General features: G+C 33.3%; 1 pseudogene; it reads left to right on the top strand.

The window, feature by feature from the left end:
- Nucleotides 1-21,796, top strand: part of LOC109050621 — an 81,606-nt pseudogene that overhangs the window by 33,593 nt on the left and 26,217 nt on the right.

Genomic DNA, 21,796 nt, shown 5'->3' with positions numbered 1-21,796 from the left:
AACAGGTTTCCACTGCTCCAGAGTCCACTGTCAGCTCCTTTACACAACTTCATCCAACTTTGACATTGTACTTGGTGATGTAAGGCTTACATGCAACTGGAAACCCATTCATGAAGCTCCCGCAGCACAGTTTTTGTGTTGAGGTGAATGCCAGTGGAAGTTTGGCACTCTTCAGCTATGGAATCAGCAGAGCGTTGGTCACCTGCTTTGTGACTTTACATGATCTTCTGCTGTTGCTGTTCCTAAACGCTTCTACTTTCCAATAACACCACTTACAGTGGAATATCTAACAGGGGTGAAATATCACAAACTGAATGACCCATTTTTAAACACCTGTGGTGATGGATCTGATTGAAATACCTGAATTCAGTAATTAAGACGTGTGTCACAATACTTTTGTCCATATAGTGATAGATACAGTAGGTAGACATCCAAAACGTCACTTCTACCGCCGCTCGTACCGCCGCCGCGGCGTCTGGAAAGTGCATTTGCAGCTTTTGACCGCTGAGTGGCGCTTTAATCACAAGTTTTCAAACAAGCGCATCAAAGCACATTTTCGCAAATAGACGTCAGTTTTGCCTCTCTGATGTGTTACATTTGACGGCTGCAGTCAGGGAAAATGAAAGAAAAACACTATAGTTAAAATATTTAATATTCACAGATGAAAGTTTGGTGATTATGAAGTTATGTGCATTTCTTAGAACGAATTCAAGCAGGATAAATGTCAAGCCTGTGCCTGTGCCTGTGCTTATATTTTCTCTAAGCTACACAGTATTACACCATATTTTAGATTTGACACATTTAATAGGTGTGCAGTATTATTTATATAATATGAATTATGTGCTTATATTATTCAAAAGAAATTGTGGTTTACTTTGCATCAGAGCATTAAAAGTGGCTATTTTAGTGAGCTAGGCTACATGGATCTATATGCAAAATGTCAATATTCTCATATATTAGGCCTATATTTTTAATTTTTATATTTTTAAAATTCCTTTTAATAAAACAACATGCATTTTTTTGTTATTCGTTACTTGTCCTTTATTTTGACAGACAACTTCTTGGGAAAACATATTTGTCTGTAAGAAATTGTTGCGTGTTTTATAAAATTATTTTCTTTATTTTAGTAAAACGTGAGGCACTGTATAATTTCGTTCCCATTGTTTAGGCCTAATTAAAACAAGAAACGAATAAATTAAACCTGCACGATTTAGCTAAATCATTGAAATTCTAAAGAATGGACGGATTAATAAAACGTCCTCACGATTAAACTCAAGTTCTCTCATTATAATCACCAAACTGCAAATGATGTAAAAAAGAGCTTCATTAATAGACAACTTCAGTGATTTTAAAGGGAGCCGCCGTTACTTGCTTACATAGAATTTAAGTTAAAAAAAAATAAAATTGCAGCGGCATTTAAATGCATGTATTTAAAATGTCTGCGTGAAAGAGTGATGCTGAGTGCATGCGCAGCATTTATTCTTATTTGTTTTATATTCATTACAAATCTTGTTTGGTTTTATTTTTGGATAATTGCATGTAAAAAATAATTTACGTTGTAATGCACATGCAAAATGTGAATAATTATTCATATTTAAGTGTTTGTGCGAAAATTATTAATGCGCATGCAGGACAAGGAGGCGCCCTCTAGATCACTTGAATTTTTTCCTGATAATGAATTAACTTAAAATTGTGGTGTCTCACATACATGATAAATATATCTACAGAAAGCTTGAAATGTATTTTAAACAAATCAATTCAGAACGAAAGCATTATGTAATCTGTGAAGGTTTGTATTTCTCTTTAAATGCGCGTTCATGTGGAGAGAGTCAGCACTGTGAATTTCATCTTGCAGCCGAAAAGAAAACATTTGTTTATTAATAAATAATTAAAATGTCTCCTTTTTTTACAATTATTGGGCTACTTCTGCTAATGCATGTGCTTGAGCGCGAAATATATTAAGGCTCATTATGGATTATAGATGTAAATGTAGTATAATCCTGCGATTAGTTGAATAATGACAAATGAACGACTAGTAACTAGAAAAATCTTACATGGGAGGCAGACCTATTAAATAGCCTCTAGACATCTCTGTTAAAGTTTTTAAAGCATTTTATACGCGTTTGCATAAATTCTTCTTCCAGAACGGTCTTTAATGGAGAGATGCCTTAACACTGATTTTTCCTCTGAAACACAAAAAACGAAAATTGAAATAAAATTGATTCCTTCTCTGCAGATATTGTTGCCTCTGGTTTGTGCATTGTAAATAGGCTACAAAAAAAAAATTAAACTAAAAAAAAAAAAAAAAAAAAAAAAATAATAATAATAATAATAATAATAATAATGTCTCCAAAAACTCCAAAATGTTTTTTTGTCATGTCTGTAACGCATGTGTATTCCCAAATCTAAAAAAGCCTATAAAACATCATAGACGGATCATACCTACATCTGGATCGATGTTTGGGATTTAGAAAAACATAAACAGATGGTTCAATATATTGGTTATAGGCTACATTCTGTGAGAATTTATATTTCATAGTCTAAAAAAAAATATTGTTTAGACGAAACAAAATAAAATAAACGCAACAGTTTGCGAATTTATTTATTTATTTATTTTTGAGTTAAGGCAACTTCCTCTGAAGTTATAATAACTAATAAACTATATTGCGCTATACATTAGTCAACATTTGAAGTGGATCAAAACCTTTCTTCAAAGTTGCCCTAAAACCAAAATGACGAGGCAATCGTTCTATCTAAACCTGTTCTGCAAAGTTTGATACCCTAATAAGACACGATCCATATGAAAGACCAAGAGATTCACACCTTTATCTCGACCCCCACAAGCGATACAGAACTACCCCCAGCCCCCTCCAGCTGAACTGAATTCAGACTGTTTGTTGGCTGTGAGGAACAGTGTGTTGTCATGTTACTGGGCTGAAACATGCCTGCACTCACAGCAGCCCTACTCTTTTTATTCATTATTTTCCCGCAGCCCATATTATTGTTTTCACAAGACCATAATAATAACAAATTATCAATTGATAATTAATCATTATTTTACGAAAATCATTGTTATTTGTGAACGTAGCGTTTGCGGAAGGCTTTAAGACCAAGCGGAGTCCTCCATCAGCTGCTCCCGCTTCACAGCGAGCGGGACTCGCGCTAACTGACCCAGCTTCAAAGTCCGCAAGTAGCAAGACAGAAAAACATTCAGTCTACCTGGAGGAAGACGTATTTCATTGTAAATTAATGCTGTTAAATAGAGAGTTAAGAAAAAAACAGTGTAGGCGAGAGAGAGAGAGAGCGAGAGAGAGAAAGAAAGAAAAAAAAAACCCGTGTTGGCTATTCCTAAACTTGGAGCTCATTATTGAAGTACAAATCCAAACACCAGAAGCAAAACTCTCAGTGTTCTTTCATTGAAAAGTCATTTTGTTTATTCACAGGCTATATGGTTGAAATAATATTTTAGTTCAAAACTTTAAGTGCCATTGTTTAAAAATAACATTGTTATAAAAATGCTTTATTGGCTAACGTTTCTAGACCTTCAGTTGTTATGCTTTAAAATCCCATAACATTTGTAATTTCACAGTATTTTCACCTCCTAAATCACTAACCTTTAAAGTCACAATTCTATAACGGTCAAATTTACTCAGGCCGATGGCACCTTTAATTACATTATGTTTTTTTTTACACTGTTTTTAGAATAATTGTAGCTTACATAAATAGGTGAAGCAAAACAAATATGAATAATATTTGGATCGTCCCTCATTTTTTTCCCTTATTTTCTTAAAGAATAAACACTTATTTTCTACAAGAATAAACATGATAACATATTATTAATTCATAGAAATAATTTAAGCAATTAAAACTCGATAACATATTATTAATTCATAGAAATAATTTAAGCATTTAAAACCTTTTTTTAAAAAACTTGAACTTCAATACTATTAAACTGACTTTAAAATCTCAAGGAGTTTATAAGTTAAAAAGGGTTAAAATGTCACAGTGCATGTTAAATAGCCTAAATGAACTTGTGTTAACAATATAATTAGAACTAACAATATAAGTCGATTTTTTTTTTTTTTTTTTAATGAACAATTCCTGTATAAAATGGGACAGCAACCTTTATATCAAACATTTTTAAATCGTAGCTGAGCAACGCGCGAGGCAGGTTGAGCGTGCGAAGTGAATGTGCTGCACAAAGTCATTTTCAGATGCAATGAAAAAAAAAAAAATTTAAAAACCCTGGATAGCCTAGATTAGGCCCAGACTCTGTTCCTAAGTATATAATAATTATAATTACCCCACAGTAACAAATTTTAACCGATTAATCGCCTATTTTCGTTTGCTGCATGTTATTTTATTTATTTATTTATTTATTTTTTAAAACAGGCTAAAAAATAAATTAAGTTTGTGAGAGGAAAAAAATATATATAAGTCATGTATAGTTGCATTTTATTACATTCAGAAATAATAACGGCTGGCCTAATGTGCCAACAGGATATTTTTAGTTCTCTTCACTCTACAACAAATCCTTTAAATGTTACAAATTTATCAGAACAGAACAATAATTACAAATATATAATTCTAATGGATAAATAAAATTGCAGTATATAATAATATAGGCTTAACTATAAACAAACAAAAGGCTAACAAAAAAATAAATGAATAATAATTTAAAGCGAACCATAAGGTAAGGTTGGGCTCTCATTCGGGAGAAATCCAAACGTTTCCATATTCGTGATGTTGCCTATTTCAAGCTCAACTATTATTCATTAGGAAAAAATAGGCTTTGTAGTTCACGCGTGTTTCACTATCGACGGAAAAAAAAAAAAATAAATAATCATAATTAACAAAAATATGCCAAAGTGGACCGCTGCTCGCGCCGAATGGCACGGTGAACGGTTACTGTTTCCAATGAATGTGCCCGAGGCACCAGCGCGATCAAACAGCTGAAACAGAAAATACTAAATTTTTGGTCACACAGTAAAGGCATAATTCAAAAATGCAAAGTGTTAGCAGTTTGAAAAATCAAGAATAATAACAGAATTAATCATAATTATTGCTAAATGCTGGACCGTTCTCATTTCTATCTGCAAATGGAACCTGAAGGATTTTTTTTTTAAAACCAAGAATGAACCGAAATGAAAACATTTAGCTTTTTATCCGTATATATAGGCCTTATATTTAATGACTGTTTAATAACAATAGCAAGCATAAGATCCTTTGTGTAAAGGTCTTCTTTTAATTTTTGATGAGTAGACTGTAGCCTAAGACTATCCTACATTTTGAAATTAACTCACTGTACATTTTTTAATGTTTTTTTTTAAAGATGGTACAATGTTATATCATAATGTTATTGTTGTTTTACCTCCTCCTTTTATCTCATTTTACAATTACATTCAGTTCGCAATCCGTCCCTTTGCGCCACCTGGCGGTAGTTTCGCGAATGAATTTAACACACGACTGACTTGCAGTTAACGCCGCGGCCCGGCGGCGGCGGTGGCGGTGGCGGTACCCATTTTGGTTGTCTACCATCTGTAGATAGACAGACAGACAGATAGATAGATAGATAGATAGACAGATAGATAGATAGATAGATAGATAGATAGATAGATAGACAGACAGACAGACAGACAGACTTGGGCATTTCTATTAAGCTTATATATTTCATCATAATTGTTCATAATTCAATGCCTTGATATTTCTTGTTTCGTATGAGTCGTATGAGACTTGTTAAAACAGTAAAACTACAGCAGTGTTTCTATTACCTCTGAGTAGCAATGCACGGATACCGCTTATTCCAGAATGAGTCCAATACTGATACTTTTATTTTTGGTACTTGCCAATACCGGTACCTGTATTTTCATTGCATTTGTAATAATAATAATAATAATAATAATAATAATAATAATAATAATAATACTGAGTACAGAAATCAAAAGAATATAAATAATGTTAGTTGGCTTTATTTAGTAAATTAGAAATTTCCTTCAGTTATTTTCACACTTAATTATGCCCATTAAAATGTATTGTACAAGCTTTTTTTCACTGTTCATTTTTACCTTCATCTTTTAATTTAATAGCTCAGTGCACATTAGAGCTGCTCCATTACAGCGGCACAGTACTGTAATCACAAGATGTTGTCCTGTAATAATGCAGGTAACCACTGGTTATACATAAATCTTGTAATAGCAATGGAAATATCTTCTGAAATATAAGTTATGTTTTTTGTTTTTTGTGACTTATACGCCAAAGCTAATATAATGCATTTAATGTCAAGCAAGCAAAACATGCGCAATGTGTGCACAATGAGAGAGACACGTATAGCCTAGCACATTTCGTTTTTTGGTATCAGAGCATTTTAATGAGTATGAGTACAGGAGCGCAGTTCGGTATTGGTGCATCCCTACTTCCAAGTAATGCAATTAATGTTGTTTAAACCTTCAGATGCACACACTTGCACATTTACACATTCAATAGTTTCTCAACCTTCAGATCAATATATTCCGTCCTAAATAAAAACTTCTCTTTGATGGTGTTTATTTTAAAAATCAAATATCCATCACCTACACACACGGATGCATAAATACACATCTATTTTGGCACGGAGAAAAACCAGTTATCTGAGAGATATTGAAATATTTCACAAAACATCCTGATTGGTTTTGCTCTCAGCCTGTGTGTTTGTGTGTGTTTGGTTGTTGATTCTGCGTTTGCCCGGCGGGTACAGGAACTCTGTTCTGGCGGTAAACACCAACAGGAGAAAATGAGCAGGTGCGTGAAGAGCGTCTCTCTGCCTCTTTCATCCTGTTCAGCAGACGAGTCCCTGCAGACAGAAATCAGGCCGTCCAGAAACAGCCATGATTGGGCTGAATGTGAGCTTCACAGAGACACGGCTGCGAGAGATAAGGACCAAATGTCAGTCACGCTCATAGAGAGAGCACTACAAACATGCAGTTTACACACGGGTGAGCGTATACACAACTCATCGAAAGTTGGACACACTTTTCACTCAGTGAGTTTTGTTATTTTACACATTTTAGAGTAGTAGTAAAGTAATCAAAACTACATTATTGTGTCTTTTGAAGACATTTTGAGTGGTGTTTGCATGTGCAAAGTCTGGTCTCTAAATAAGATTCAGCTCCCTCCTTCAGTTTAACCCTCTAGTAAAAACTAGTAAAAGTAAATAAAACGTATTGACGCAGGGTATAACAACTTACCAAAAACATTTCTTTTTTTTTTTTTTTACTTTTTTGGGATTTTCCCCCACCATCCACACATGTGGTGGTCCTGGTCAAAAATGACCAGCCTAAAAAATAACTATTGCCAAATCTTGGATTCAGTTTCTTTTTTTTTTTCAGCTTGTTGTGTATGCACCTCATTTCTGCACCTTTGCACCTCAATCCAAAATACAAAACGTGTGTTTATTAAAATAAATACATTTGACAAAAAGACTGAATCCAAGATTTGGTGATAATATACAGTAGCACAATTTACTAGTAGTTTTAAAAAGGCAGGTCATTTTTGACCACAAACACCAAATTATGTGGAGTTCCCATATATGCGTGCGTCTTATATAATAAATACAAAGTAAATACATGTTTTGTAAAGAAATTCATACTTTACACACGGTCAAAAATGAAGTTTCTTTACTGCATCTTTGTTCTCATGAAGAACCTTTAAAATCCATGGAACCTTTCTATTCCAGAAAAGGTTCTTAATAGTGAAAAACATACTTTTAGTCATGTTTGCAAAGTTTTTTTATTAAGTTTTCATTTTTAGTTTTAGTTATTATTTAACTTAAAATAAACAAATTATGAGAAATGCTGCCTCACTCAGCACTTGGTTTTAGTTTAGTCTGTAGTTAAAAATAATAACCCCGGTCTGTAAAAACAGTCACATGATCAGTGTTGCTCATTTACTTTATAGTATATTTTGTATATTTACTAGTATATTTGATTAGCGATCTATAGATAGATCAGAATCTGAAATATGTGTCATTCATTTAACGTGCATCAACTTTTTTCTTAGTATTGTTTTCCACTGCTGTACGTGTGAGCTCATGTTTTACATCTGCAGGACTGTGTACACTGTTTACAGAGCTTGAATCGGGCGGAGTTGCAGATGAATGTTTGAAACAGGTGTTGTATACAACAATATGCTCGCTAACAAGCACAGCGGGATGATAATACAAGCATATTGATAACAGCTATCACATACAAGAGAGAGTGTGTGTGTGTGTGTGTGTGTGTGTGTGTGTGTGTGTGTGTGTGTGTGTGTGTGTGTGTGTGTGTGTGTGTGTGTGTGAGAGAGAGAGAGAACCTGGGGCCGTGAAGGCGTTCATTTTCTGATAATGCTGTTGTGGAAAGATGTGCACGTATGTTGAAGTGACAATAGCTCTCAATACAGAAATCTGAAGGTTTTGACAGCTGGGATTTGGGTTACCTTTGCTAGATGTTATGAGGTAAAATGTATAGGGAAGTGTGCATGCACGCACGAGTGCTAATGTGTTTGTCACAGCTGGAGAGCATGAGCAGCTGATTGGGTGAGTTTCCCTCCTGCTGAGCCAATGAGAGGGTGATATTTTTACCCTATTCCCTCCAGACGAGCTCTCAGCAGCCTTCAGGTACACTGCTGTGACACATTTACACACACAAACACACACATCTGTGTCTCGCTCGCCTGATTGATATACTGTTGCGTTAATGCATCAGATGTACTGTATATCGAGGAGCTTGTAATGCGAATGCTATGTTCTTGCTGAGCGGCAGCACTGAAGACTTCTCAACATTTTCTGTAAGTGGAGACATGTCTATCTCTGTTGTAAACTTAGTGAGCTACCTAACTAGGCAGCATTTAAAGGCATCATTGACTTGGCTGTTCCAAACTGTAGGCAGGATAATGATGCCACCCTGTAAGAAACATCATTTCGGACCAATTCTGAGGCAGAGCTGCATTCATTAAACAATCCCAGAATGCACTGGTGTTAACTCAGTGTAGAAAATTGTCAGGAGAAAGTATAGTGTCTCTTCTGCTCATCAAGGCTGCATTTATTTAATCAAAAATACAGTAAGAACAGTTATATTCTCAAATAAAATAACCATTTCATATATCAGTATTCTAATTGAATATATTTTAAAATTGAATTTATTCCTGTGATGTAAAGCTGATTTTTCAGCATCATTACTCCAGTCTTCAGTGTCACATGATCCTTCAGAAATCATTTTAATATTCTGATTTGCTGCTTATCAGTGTTGAAAACAGTTGTGCTACTTCATATTTTTGTGGAAACCGTGGTCCTTTTTTTGGATTTTTTGATGAGTATACATTTTGTGACAGTGTAAAAGTCTGTAATCTAATTTTTGATTGATTTAATCAATAAAAGTGTCAATTTTAATTATGTGTGTGTATACAATATATGTATATGTCATGATCTGGTCATTGAACTTCCGTTTATTCACCACCAGAGGTCATCATCCACAGTACACCCTGGACTACATTTTCCATCTTCCACTGCACCAATCACATTCACCTGATGACTATCACACACAACTGCCACCAATTACACACACACAGCACATTCATCAGACATGCTTTATAAGCATTGGACTTTCTCTCACACACTGCCGAGTATTGTTCTGCGTATATCCCTTATCTAGCGATACAGAAGCCATTCCGTGTTTGTTTTCATAGTCTTGTTTCAGTTTCTAGTTTTCATAGTCTTATCTTAGTTTCTAGTTTTCATAGTTTAGTCTTTTTCTTGCCTTGCCCTGTTACTCGTGTTTTGACCCCTTTGCTCTGGATACTGGATCACCTCTCTTGCTTAGCCCTCTGGATATTGTTCGTTCATCGAAGACCCACGCTTGCCCTAGGAATATTCTGGTGTCTTCCCCTATATATACCTGTTTGCCAGTGTTTGACCCATGCCTGTTATGACCACGTCTCTGTGTAATAAAAGCTCACACATGGATCCGCATGTCTCACGACTCGTCAGCCCCATTACAGTATACACACACACACACAGTATATATGTTTCATTCAGTATTACACTCGAATAGCAATAGCATTGCTAAAAAAATCCACAGAAAAGTTTATGTGCTTATTATAATTATTTTGAATAATTTAATTAAAAAAATGTTAATCAGAATTAAAGGCAAAATCTTTTTTTTTCTCACTTTTTAATTGTGTATTTATTTACTGCAGTATATCTCATAAATTCTGTAAAATTCTTTTCAAAACACAGATCCTCCTTGCATTAAAAAATGTGTAAGAAAATGACAGTCGCAACAGCTGGTTGGTCGAGATGTGATTGGTCAGTTATGTTTTTTAGGCAGTTGTGTAATGAACTGCCTGCTGTTCAAAGTCCTTTGATTTTGTGACGTCTTCAAGATGCTCTTCAAGCTAATCCACCAGCCACTTCCTGTTTCTCCTCTATGCTATCTTGAGATATTAGCAGGCCACTTTTTCTGATTAAACACTGTGTCTAAAAATATCTTCAAGTCTTTTGCCTGCATGCAATTTCCTTTTAATGTCTCTACAATGTTCTTTTTCTACAAAATGTGTGCTATCGTTTTACAAAACTGCTCAAGCTCTGAGTCAGTCTTGCCCTGAGGAGTTAGCTTTAAAGCTAATTAAAACGATTGCATGAGGACGTCCTGATATTGCGAGTCCCTGAATGGCACATCAGGTGTAGCCGTATGGATTTCATCTTTCTGTCTCTGTGCAGGTGGAATGGCTGAAGAACGAAGAGATTATCGATCCTGCAGACGATCGGAATTTCTACATCACTATCGATCATAATCTGATCATCAAACAGGCTCGGCTTTCTGACACCGCTAATTACACCTGTGTCGCTAAGAACATCGTTGCTAAGAGACGAAGCACCACGGCTACAGTGATTGTTTATGGTGAGTTTAGTGTTACTTGTGTTCATGGAAAAATGTGCCGTGATACAGTGAAGGTTTCAGCAGACATGAAATAGAAATCTAATAATTAATTAAAATAAAATGTAAAATGAGTGTTGAAAATTAATTAATTTTACATAAAATAAAAAGCATGAAATCAAAAACCATGTCTAAAAAAAGTCCAAAAAGCATAGCCATAACAATACAAATAGAAAAAAATTTAAGAAGGCTGCAAACTATGAGGGTGAAAAAATACAACAAAAAAGTAAATATGAGGTAAAAACAATTAGGAGATAAAAAAAAAAAAAAAAAAGATTAGACACTGAAGAAGGAATCTTTTCTTTTCTTTTCTTTTTCTTTCATTTGCTTTTTTTCCAGCTTCATAGTGTGCAGGCCTTTGTTGCAACTTTCTCACCTATTTACATTAAAATTAAAGTAAGTTCATATTAAATTGAATTAACATAGCCTATAATATTAATAATAATTGTAATTATATAATATAATATGATTATATAATATAATTACATTAATTGATAGTAATAATATTAAAATAAAAAATAATATTACATTAATATTTTATTTTGACATTTGTAAAATTTAAATAAATTTTACAATAAAAACTGATAACAACAAAAATATTTTTAATTTGTTTACCTTCATGTAACTGACTCCAGATAACCGTGAAGTGAATGTGTTGTTAAATTATTGAAATATTAACTATAAATTTCAACATGCACTTCACACACTTTATATTCTCAGCCACACTCCTTGAATGATTTTTAATGTTTATTTTGTTATGTGATTTCTGAATAAATAATAGAATAGAATATACATAGAATTTTTTATATTGTTATTTTTGTGACATTTGCATTTTAATACTATGATGTATATGGTTTTGAGCATTTGCTGGACTATCTACTTTTTATGGTAGAAATACACCATTCAGAATTTACACTTTTTGATTTGTTTATTCAACGATTAATTGAATGATAAATTTGTCAATAATTGATCAGTTTATCACATTTGTTGTATGGTTTGTTTAAACTTTTTAAACATTTTTGAAAAGGTAAAAATGTTTCTTGGATTAAAGTCACAATGAAACTGAAGTAGTGACAGATCTTTTCTTCTGTAAAGTGATGTATGGATTATCAAAAGAGAAAAAGTGTAGGGCAGGGCCTTGGTTCTATGTGTAGGTTGTTGATTGGATGTTGAGATGTGGGTGTGGCAGAGTTTAAAGCAGACTAAATGATTGGAGGATGCCTGCATCCGTCAGGAGAGAATCTGTCAGTGTCACCAAAAGATATGGTTAGGACATTTTGATTAACAATTTAACCATTAAAATTAAAAATTAAACACATGCACAATAGGATCTATAATGTGCTTTTAGGAAATAGATACAGTTTTAATTTCATGCCCATTTAAAAATTTTTTTTTTTTTTTTTTTTTTGGGAGGCTTGACCACAGTCAAGTGGGAGAAGAGCTTTCATAAAATTCATTAAAAAGTTTCCAGCTTGTAATTATAAGTTTGAGGAGGACATGAAAGAACCATTTTATTCACTAGCTAGAAACTCATAATTACGGTAATTTCGACATGGTGTGAATGCATCTTTTACAGCACTTCTTTTTCAACTCTTTTCAACACCTTTAAGCAATTAATTTAACAAAAAGAGCTTGTACAAACTCCATTCAAAAGCTTTTTGTAGATAATTTTAGTCTTAGGTGTGCTCTCCAGCTTTGTTTTTCATACTGTATGACATACTGACATTTTGTAACTTTAAATAGAATTGTAGCAATACATTTGGAAAATTTCCATTTGACTTGCTTGTTACAGTGCTTGCCTCATTTGCGTACTGGAATTTGATTGTTTATTAATTTGATTGATTGTTGTTTACATCTCTTTTACATTATCTATATTGGATTTATACATATTATATTTTTCTCTAACTGTTATTTTACTTAGAACATAGGGTATGAAATTAGTAATCGCAACAAATCTCTTAGTCTTTGGGAGAAGATGATTGCATATGTTAGGTAAACTATTGTGTTATTATAGATAACTAAAATTAAAATCATAAAAAATCTGTTACATAAAATAAACATTATCTGAAACAGAATAAAAATTTTTTTAAAAAATATTTAAAAAAGTATCTCAGTACTAAAATAATGCTGTCAAACATAAAATGAACATCATAAAATACTACTTTTATTCCATAAAATTGTGACACACAGCAATCAACATAATTCTGATGCTTTATACAGCTTGTCAGGAAGTGAATAATCTCATTCAATTTACATGAATTTTACTGTTGAGTATATAATTAAAGCACATGAAAAATTGCAGCTTGACCTCCTGAGGTGGATATGAATGCCATTTTCTGAAGGTAAAGCACCTCCTTTCACTTTCCCTTTGTTTAGAAAAGAATCAAAACTGACTTTTTTTAAAGAGTCAAGTCATAATTTGTACCCAATTTGTGGAAAGTGCTTTCACCACTTTTCTTTGCAGCGTTGGAAGCGTTTCCTTCAGTACTCTCCATCGTACTTAATATCCCTCATAATACCAGGTCCAGCTGTGATAAATTGCTGTATGGTCTGTTCAGATGTGTTACAGCGGTGACTCATAGCGTCTCATGCACACAATTTTTGCAAAAAGCCCTTCAGAATTTCACCCATTGCTCACATTAAAGTTGCACACATACCTGCCTCCTCAATGATTTTATTTGTATTAAAATATTTTTAAATCTTTTACAGAATTCTGCAGATTTCTCCCTTGACAGATTTCTTTTTTTGCATTAATGTATTTCCTATTGAAAAAAAAGTCAGGGTAGAACATTATTCATTAAAAAAAAAAAAATTATATAAATATATATATATATATATATATATATATATATATATAATATATTCAGAATTTTCAGCATCATTACTCCAGTCTTTAGTGTCACATGATCCTTCAGAAATCATTATAATATGCTGATTTATTATCAATGTTGGAAACTGTTTTGCTGCTTCATATTTTTTTGGAACAGGTGATACTTTTTCAGGATTATTTGATGAATAAAAAGTTTAAAAGAACAGCATTTATTCAAAATAGAAATCTTTTGTTACATGCGTAACCCCAGAAGATATATATGTGTGTGTTTGTGTGTGTGGTTTTTTTTTTTTTTTTTTTTACCAAAAGTCGTTAGTTTATGGTACAACCTTAAAGCATGATTTGCCAAAAGGCTAGATTAAAATTGTATAATAGATTAGATATAAAATAAATTATTAATTAATAATAATTAACACTATATATATATATATAGATATATATATATATATATATTATATATATATAAATATACACATTTACAATACAAATGTCATCACTTTTTGATAATTATTGTTCTTATTCATATTTTAGATAGATAGTTTCACCTTGAAAAAATCAGAAAGTTCTCAGGATGTTGTTTGTGCTGAAGTTTGTTCTTTAATGACACTTTAAAAGTTTACATCTTACCTCGCTAATGAATGCAAACGCAGTCTGTCAATCTTATCATGGAGTTTTACAGAGTATCTCAAACTCAACAAGCACAATCGCACAGACCACACACATGCAAACAACTTCTACATGTGAAAAATAGTGATTGCCACCCGCTGATGATCACTCTGACAGGAGCTCTGTGAGTGCATGCGTGTTTGTGTTTTTAGCGTCTGTCATGCGTTGTCACTGCACTCACACACATATCAATTACTCCTGCCATCTGTAAAACACTCAGTCAGAGCCAGAGTCGAGCACGTCTCTCCGCACCACTGAACCTTTAATAGCTTGTCATCATTTTTGAAAGATCGAAATGGTCTGTTTTTTGCATTTGAAAAGGCAGAGCCACTCAATTTCTTTCTGACCTAGATCTCAAAGCATGAAATCTGTTTTACTCCAAACTTTTAAAAGTTCAGTGAAGCTATCCATCCATCCATCCATTCATCCCATCTATCGTTCTATCTATCATTCTATCTATCGTTCTGTCATTCTGTCATTCTATCTATTCATCCGATCTATCTATCTATCTATCTATCTATCTATCTATCTATCTATCTATCTATCTATCTATCTATCTATCTATCTATCTATCTATCTATCTATCTATCTATCTATCTATCTATCTATCTATATATCTATGTATCTATCTATCTATCTATCTATATATCTATCTATCTATCTATCTATCTATCTATCTATCTATCTATCTATATATCTATGTATCTATCTATCTATCTAATCTATCTATCTCTACTATCTATCTATCTATCTATCTATCATCTACCTAGCTATCTATCTATCTATCTATCTATGTATCTATCTATCTATCTATCTATCTATCTATCTATCTATCTATCCATTAATCCCATCTATCGTTCTATCTATCATTCTATCTATCGTTCTGTCATTCTGTCATTCTATCTATCTATCTATCTATCTATCTATCTATCTATCTATCTATCTATCTATCTATCTATCTGTCCGTCCGTCCGTCCGTCCGTCCATCTATTTGTCCGTCCATCCAATCCATCATCCATCCATCCATCCATCCATCCATCCATCCATCCATCTATCTATCTATCTATCTATCTATCTATCTGTCTGTCTATCTATCTATCTATCTATCTATCTATCTATCTATCTATCTATCTATCTATCTATCTGATCATAGTTCTATGTATCTGTCTGTCATAGATCGCTGTCTATCCATCAATCTATCTATCTATCTATCTATCTATCTATCTATCTGTTCTGTCTATCTGTCTTCTTGTCCATCCATTGTTTCATCATCCATCTATTTATTCACCAACCACCCAATCAAAAAGTTAAAAATAAAAACTTCAATCAACAAAGAATCAATTAAATTTCCAAAATTTAACCTAAAAAATTTTAAAACTTTAAAAAATAATGGTCCCGTCGTCCGTCCGTCCGTCCCGTCTGTTGACCGTCCGTCCATCCATCCATCCATCTATCTATCTGTCTATCTGTCTGTCTATCCCAGTCCGTTCCGTCCGTCCGTGGTCCGTCTATCCGTCTGTCTGTCTATCCATCTATCTATCCATCTATCTATCTGTCTATCTATCTATCTATCTATCTATCTATCTATCTATCTATCTATCTATCTGTCGGTCCGTCCGTCCGTCTGTCCGTCTGTCCGTCTGTCTGTCTATCCATCTATCTATCTATCTGTCTATCGTGTCTTTTCTGTCCGTCCGTCCGTCCGTCCGTCTGCCGTCTTGTCTGTCCGTGGCTGTCTATCCATCTATCTATCTATCTATCCTACTATAATATATATTCTATCTATCTATCTATCTATCATCTGTCTATCATCATATCTATCTATCTATCTATCTATCTATCTATCTATCTATCTATCTATCTATCTATCTATCTATCTATCTATCTATCTATCCGTCCCCTTTAAACCTATAAAGTTTTGTTTGTTTGTTTTATTGTACACAAAAATATCTTTTGAACTTTTCAGGCTATCATTCAAGGATTCTGTCGGCAACCTGTCTCCTGCAATTCTGTGTCCGGTTTTCAAATTCAGATTAGGAAATTGATTTGGCATTTAACAGGAATTCTCAATTGGATACACTGAGACAAAATAAAAAAAATGACTTACCTTTACCTTTACAATTAGTCTATGGGTACGCAAAATCCCTAGTTAGGGTGCATTGATCAGAGAAAGAGCTGTGACTATTGTGAAGATGAGCATTTTCACCCCTCATGGGATTTTGGCTGCTTTGGTGTCCTGCCCTGTTTTCATTGGTAATCTTCACTGTTTAAAGGTCTCTGAAGGCAGGACTGCGTGTGTGTGTGTGTGGGGGGGGGGGGGGGGGATGGCATGTCATATGGTATCTGATGCCTAAGAAATCATTTTTCTCCAGTGCTTGTTCCTGTCATCCTCTCCCTCCTCATCAGAGTGGATTTAGTGACTCAGTGTTTTGGGGTTTTGGTCTTTCCTGAGCGAGTGTCACGCTTGAGATCAGCTCGCTAATGCTGGGTGTTTCGTTAGCTTTGGCTCAAAACACAAGTGTGTCAGTGTGTGTGTGAGTGATTTTACTGTGGGTTTTAAGTGGTGTGGTATTTAGTGGTGTTTGCTAAAACATTGTTGTGCCTACTTAAAGGGATAGTTGAGCCAAAAATGAAAATTCTGTCATTTGCTCATTTACATTCATGCATTTTCATTTACTTACCCTCTCATGTTGTTCCAAATCTGACTTTCTTTCTTCTCTGAAACACAAAAAGAATATATATTTATTAATTTTACAGTGAACTATCCTTTTAAGGATTTGAACAAATCCCAAACAACTTTGGGAAGTAATTGTCTTCCACGTAACAATCTCTTACAATTTGACTCAAATCTTGCTTTGCAAGAAAGGCCAGCAGCGCCTGTATTGCCTGAGGAAGCTGGCAATGTTTAATGTGGATAAGACCCTGTTGACCCTTTTTTTATAAGGTCTTTTGTTGAGTCCGATTGTTACCTTTCTCCTTAATCGTCGCTGGTATGGGTCCATCACTGTAAAACAAAAAAAACTCCCCTTTCAAGGTTAATTAAGGTGAGCAGCAGCATCACAGGTTCTATGCAGAAAGGTCTGGAGGAACTTTATCAGAAGCAGATGTTAAGAAGGGTTGAATCTATCCTGTTAGATAATTCTCATCCCTTACAGGTTGAATTTCAGATGTTGCCATCGGGATTATGCTTTAAACTCCCAAAATTCAGAACCAACAGATATAAACACTCTTTTGTGCCTGCAGCCATTCTGCTTCTCAATTCTATAAAGAACCACAGATAACTTAGTGATTTACTATTTATTGATTGTTTTATAGTTTTTATTATTTTAACCATGCCTGCATGGTAGGCAATTTTTGTATTGGTATTGTGTGTGTGATTGTTTGTTAGTTTTAGCAGTTAGTGTATTTTGTCATTTTTATTATTTTTATTTTTATTTATCTTTTTATTTTCAGTTTTATTTTTAGTAATTTTAGTACTTCAACCTAGTTTATTTCACTTATTTGCCAGGGCAACATTCATAATTTTCTTTTTTTTTTTTTTTCCAGCCCCCTAAGCTTACATTTAATTATCAAATTGATTTTTAAATATTTTGGAGTTCCAGTTTAGTTTACAATAACAACACTCTGCAGTTTAATCATTCCAATTTTGGGTTTAGGTTTTCTAATTTTGTGATGTCCTTTTGTCATGGTTACTAGTTTTTGTTTTGTATTTCTATTTAGGTTTATCCAATTATAACAACACTGTCAACAACCACCCAAATTTTCCATAACAGGTACTTAGCAACGCCCTAGCAACCACTCAGAGCACCTTAGAAACCATTTAGAAACAGTTTAAAACACCATAGCATCGTGCTGGTGGTGAGTTTTGCAAATGGCTTCAGAAAATGTAAAAATCTATTCTGCGGTTGATTTTTCATGGTCAGAAACCAGGGAGCGAGAGACAGAGTCCCGTTCTATTTGGCTGTATGGCCATAAAAACTCTGAAATGAGAAAGATGGGAAGGAAAAGGAGGAATCTGCTTATAGCTAATCTACTCCCTCACACGAACTCAAAGACACACACACACACACACACACACACACACACACACACACACACACACACACACAGAGCTGTGGAAAGTGTGTGAGGGGAGTGCGGTAAGTTAAGTAAGCAGCAGAGGGATTGACACATTTTAAGAGTTTAAGAGCCCTGTGGTATGTCCTCCGGAGACTCAAATGGGAAGAAGCATCACCTCTCGACAACACAAGAAGTTAAACACTCTCAGCTGTGTGTGTGTGTGTGTGTGTGTGTGTGTGTGTGTGTGTGCGTGTGTGTGTGTGTGTGTGTGTGTGTGTGTGTGTGTGTGAGGGGGTAAAGGTAAAAGGATCCTTCAGCTGGAATATAGACTCTCACATACCAAACACAGCTGCTCACAGCACAGTTCTCTTGTCCATTTATTGCCTCTCACAATATTTGGTCTGCATCTCTCTTATTTGAATGACAGAAAAACAGGAGATACATGAACAAAATCTGATAATCGTGTTTTCCTGAATGATGTGAGATGTTACAAAGAGCATCACATGATGGCTGACACTCATTTTACTTACCACGTTGGAATTACTTAACATTTGTATTTAACATAATTTTTTTTATGAAATTTGTTATACATTTTGTATTAAAATATGAAAACAATGGATATAGAATATAATATAATATACTCTAATTAATATAATATAATATAGATATAATATACTATATATAATATAATATAATATAATATTCATTAACACACTATTGTTCAAAGTAGTGCTGTGCAACGCTTATGGCCCGCAACGATTAATCAGATTAATCGCATCTAAAATAAAAAAAAATTGTGACCATACATAATATATGTGTGTGTACTGTATATATACTTATTATGTATATATAAATACACACACATGCCACTGTATATATTTAAGAAAAATATGTTTATGTTTATATATTAAATATATTTACATATCAATTATATGAATATAAATATATACATGTAAATATTTTTCAAAAATATATACTGTATGTGTGTGTCTTTTATATACATAATATACACAGTACACTCACATATATGGTGCTACACAAAACACTTTTATTTAGGATAAATCGCGATTAATCGTTTGCCCAGCACTAGTTCAAAGTTTCAGGTCCCGTAAAGGATTTTTACTTTCCTCCAGCAAGGATACATTAAATGTGATCAAAAGGTAACAATAAAAACATTTATGTTTAAAAAAAAAAATCTTGTCTTGTTTTTCCACACCAAATAAATTACACATTAAAATATATTTCAATAGAAAACAGTTATTTTTAAAATTGTAATAATATTTCATAATATAACTGTTTTTACTGAACCGTTTTTAGAACAAATAAACGCTCAAGCCTTGGCGAGCATAAAATACTTTTAAAAATATTAAAAACTCTTAACCGACCCCAAACTTTTGAACGATATTGTTGCATAAATATAGCTTTTATTTATTGTTTGTCTGTGTATTACATTATAAATGCATGGGATAATTGTCTGCATCTTTTCCGGGGAGCAACTTTCTTCATCACTCTCGCGATGTGTGAGAAATGAAAAATCTTTCGTTGACTAGTAGTAAATAGTACAGAAAATTATTAATACATTTATATTTATTTCGTTTTCGCAAACGCTTTTCAAGGTGAACCAAGAAAGCATGCATAATTCAATGAAAATGTATGCGACAAATCATATGGAGTCAACAATATTAACACTGCCGCAACACCACACAAAAAGTGCAAAACAGTATAGAAAAACTTCATTCTGAATAACAGAAAGTGGCTTTTAGATGAAAGAGTTTGTGTTCCAGCCATTAATAGCCCGATAAACCTCAAGCTTTGTTTGCAAAAATTTAAATTAAACCTCTTTGAAATCAGCAGTAATTGGAATATTACCTGCAGTGACTGATTGTATATCAGTACAGGATCATGTACAGCCGGTTGTTCATTATCACAAAATAATGGGTTTATATGCAGTGTAATAATACAGGGCATAACACGGCTGATTACCATATAAAAAAGTAAATAGACATGAAATATTGATTTGGGCTGAAATCATTGTATGAGAAGAAAGCGAGTGTGAAATGATGTGAGAGATGTGATCGTGGTCTGTGTGTGTTTTTGAACGGCGGCTGGTCCACCTGACACCTGGACAGAGTGGTCAAACCTGCAGCAGTCAATGTGGGCGGGGGCTTCAGAAGAGAACCCGGAGCATGCACCAATCCCGCCGCCTCTGAACGGGGGGCTCGCCGTGCTGACGGACAGGCCATCCAAAAAAAATCACCTACAACTCAACATAAACAAGTACCAATTCAACATAAACGAGAACGAAAACAATTTGACGTGAATGAAAACAAAGCTGTGAGGGACAGAAGTGCATATACCTGTGTGTTGAGCATTCAGCTGGGACATAAGTGAGTTGTGAAATTGTAATCATCTCTAACAGTCTTGTTTCTGTTTAAAATAATGTCATAGTAATTTAACATTATTTAATAAATTAAAAAATATTTATCTCATATTGAAATAAATAAATAGTGTCCATAGTTATTCAATAATATTGGAAACATTTTAAATAATTTATTTCGTATTAAAAATAAATAAATTAAATGACGTCATAGTAATGAATAGTATTTAATAAAGTAATATGTGACATTACATTGTATGTATTAATAATTCATGAATATAGTTTCATTTATTGTTTGTCATTTATTACCCTAATAAATATTGTAACTAAATTGATAATGATTATTCCATTATACGAATATTCTATCCTTTGGGGGTTTTGACGTAAAAAAAAAAAACATTTAGATTTATTTTAAATAAACATGCCATCTTAATCACATGCATTAATTCATTCCTGTGTTAGCTTTGAAAATATATAAAAACTAAAAATGTGCAACAGATATCATTGGCTATAATAAAGTGACATATCAAACAGTATGAAAAATATAAAAAATATATATATATATAAAATATAACATCACTACATTTTTATATGAAGTCACAATAATCATAAGTGTTATTTTAGTATTATTTATATGCTAATATAGTATTTATTCATATTTTTATTTTACGTTTTTCATTTAGATTTAATTATCTCTCTTCTATTTTCATATTTTTGTTTTCAGTTTTCACTTTAATTTTATTTTACGTTTTGGTAATTTTGTTATGTGATTTTGTTGTATTTATTAGTTTTTTTTTATATATATTTCTATTTAGCTTTATTTTTATTTTAGATTTAGTTTTAGTCATTTTAGTTCATCTTAATTTCTTTTAGTTGCCAGAGCAACATTTCTAATCTTCAGTTTTCAATTAATATTTA

This window comes from Cyprinus carpio, chromosome A5, assembly GCF_018340385.1.
Source record: "Cyprinus carpio isolate SPL01 chromosome A5, ASM1834038v1, whole genome shotgun sequence".
Taxonomy (NCBI): domain Eukaryota; kingdom Metazoa; phylum Chordata; class Actinopteri; order Cypriniformes; family Cyprinidae; genus Cyprinus; species Cyprinus carpio.
This window is presented reverse-complemented; position numbering and strand designations above follow the sequence as displayed.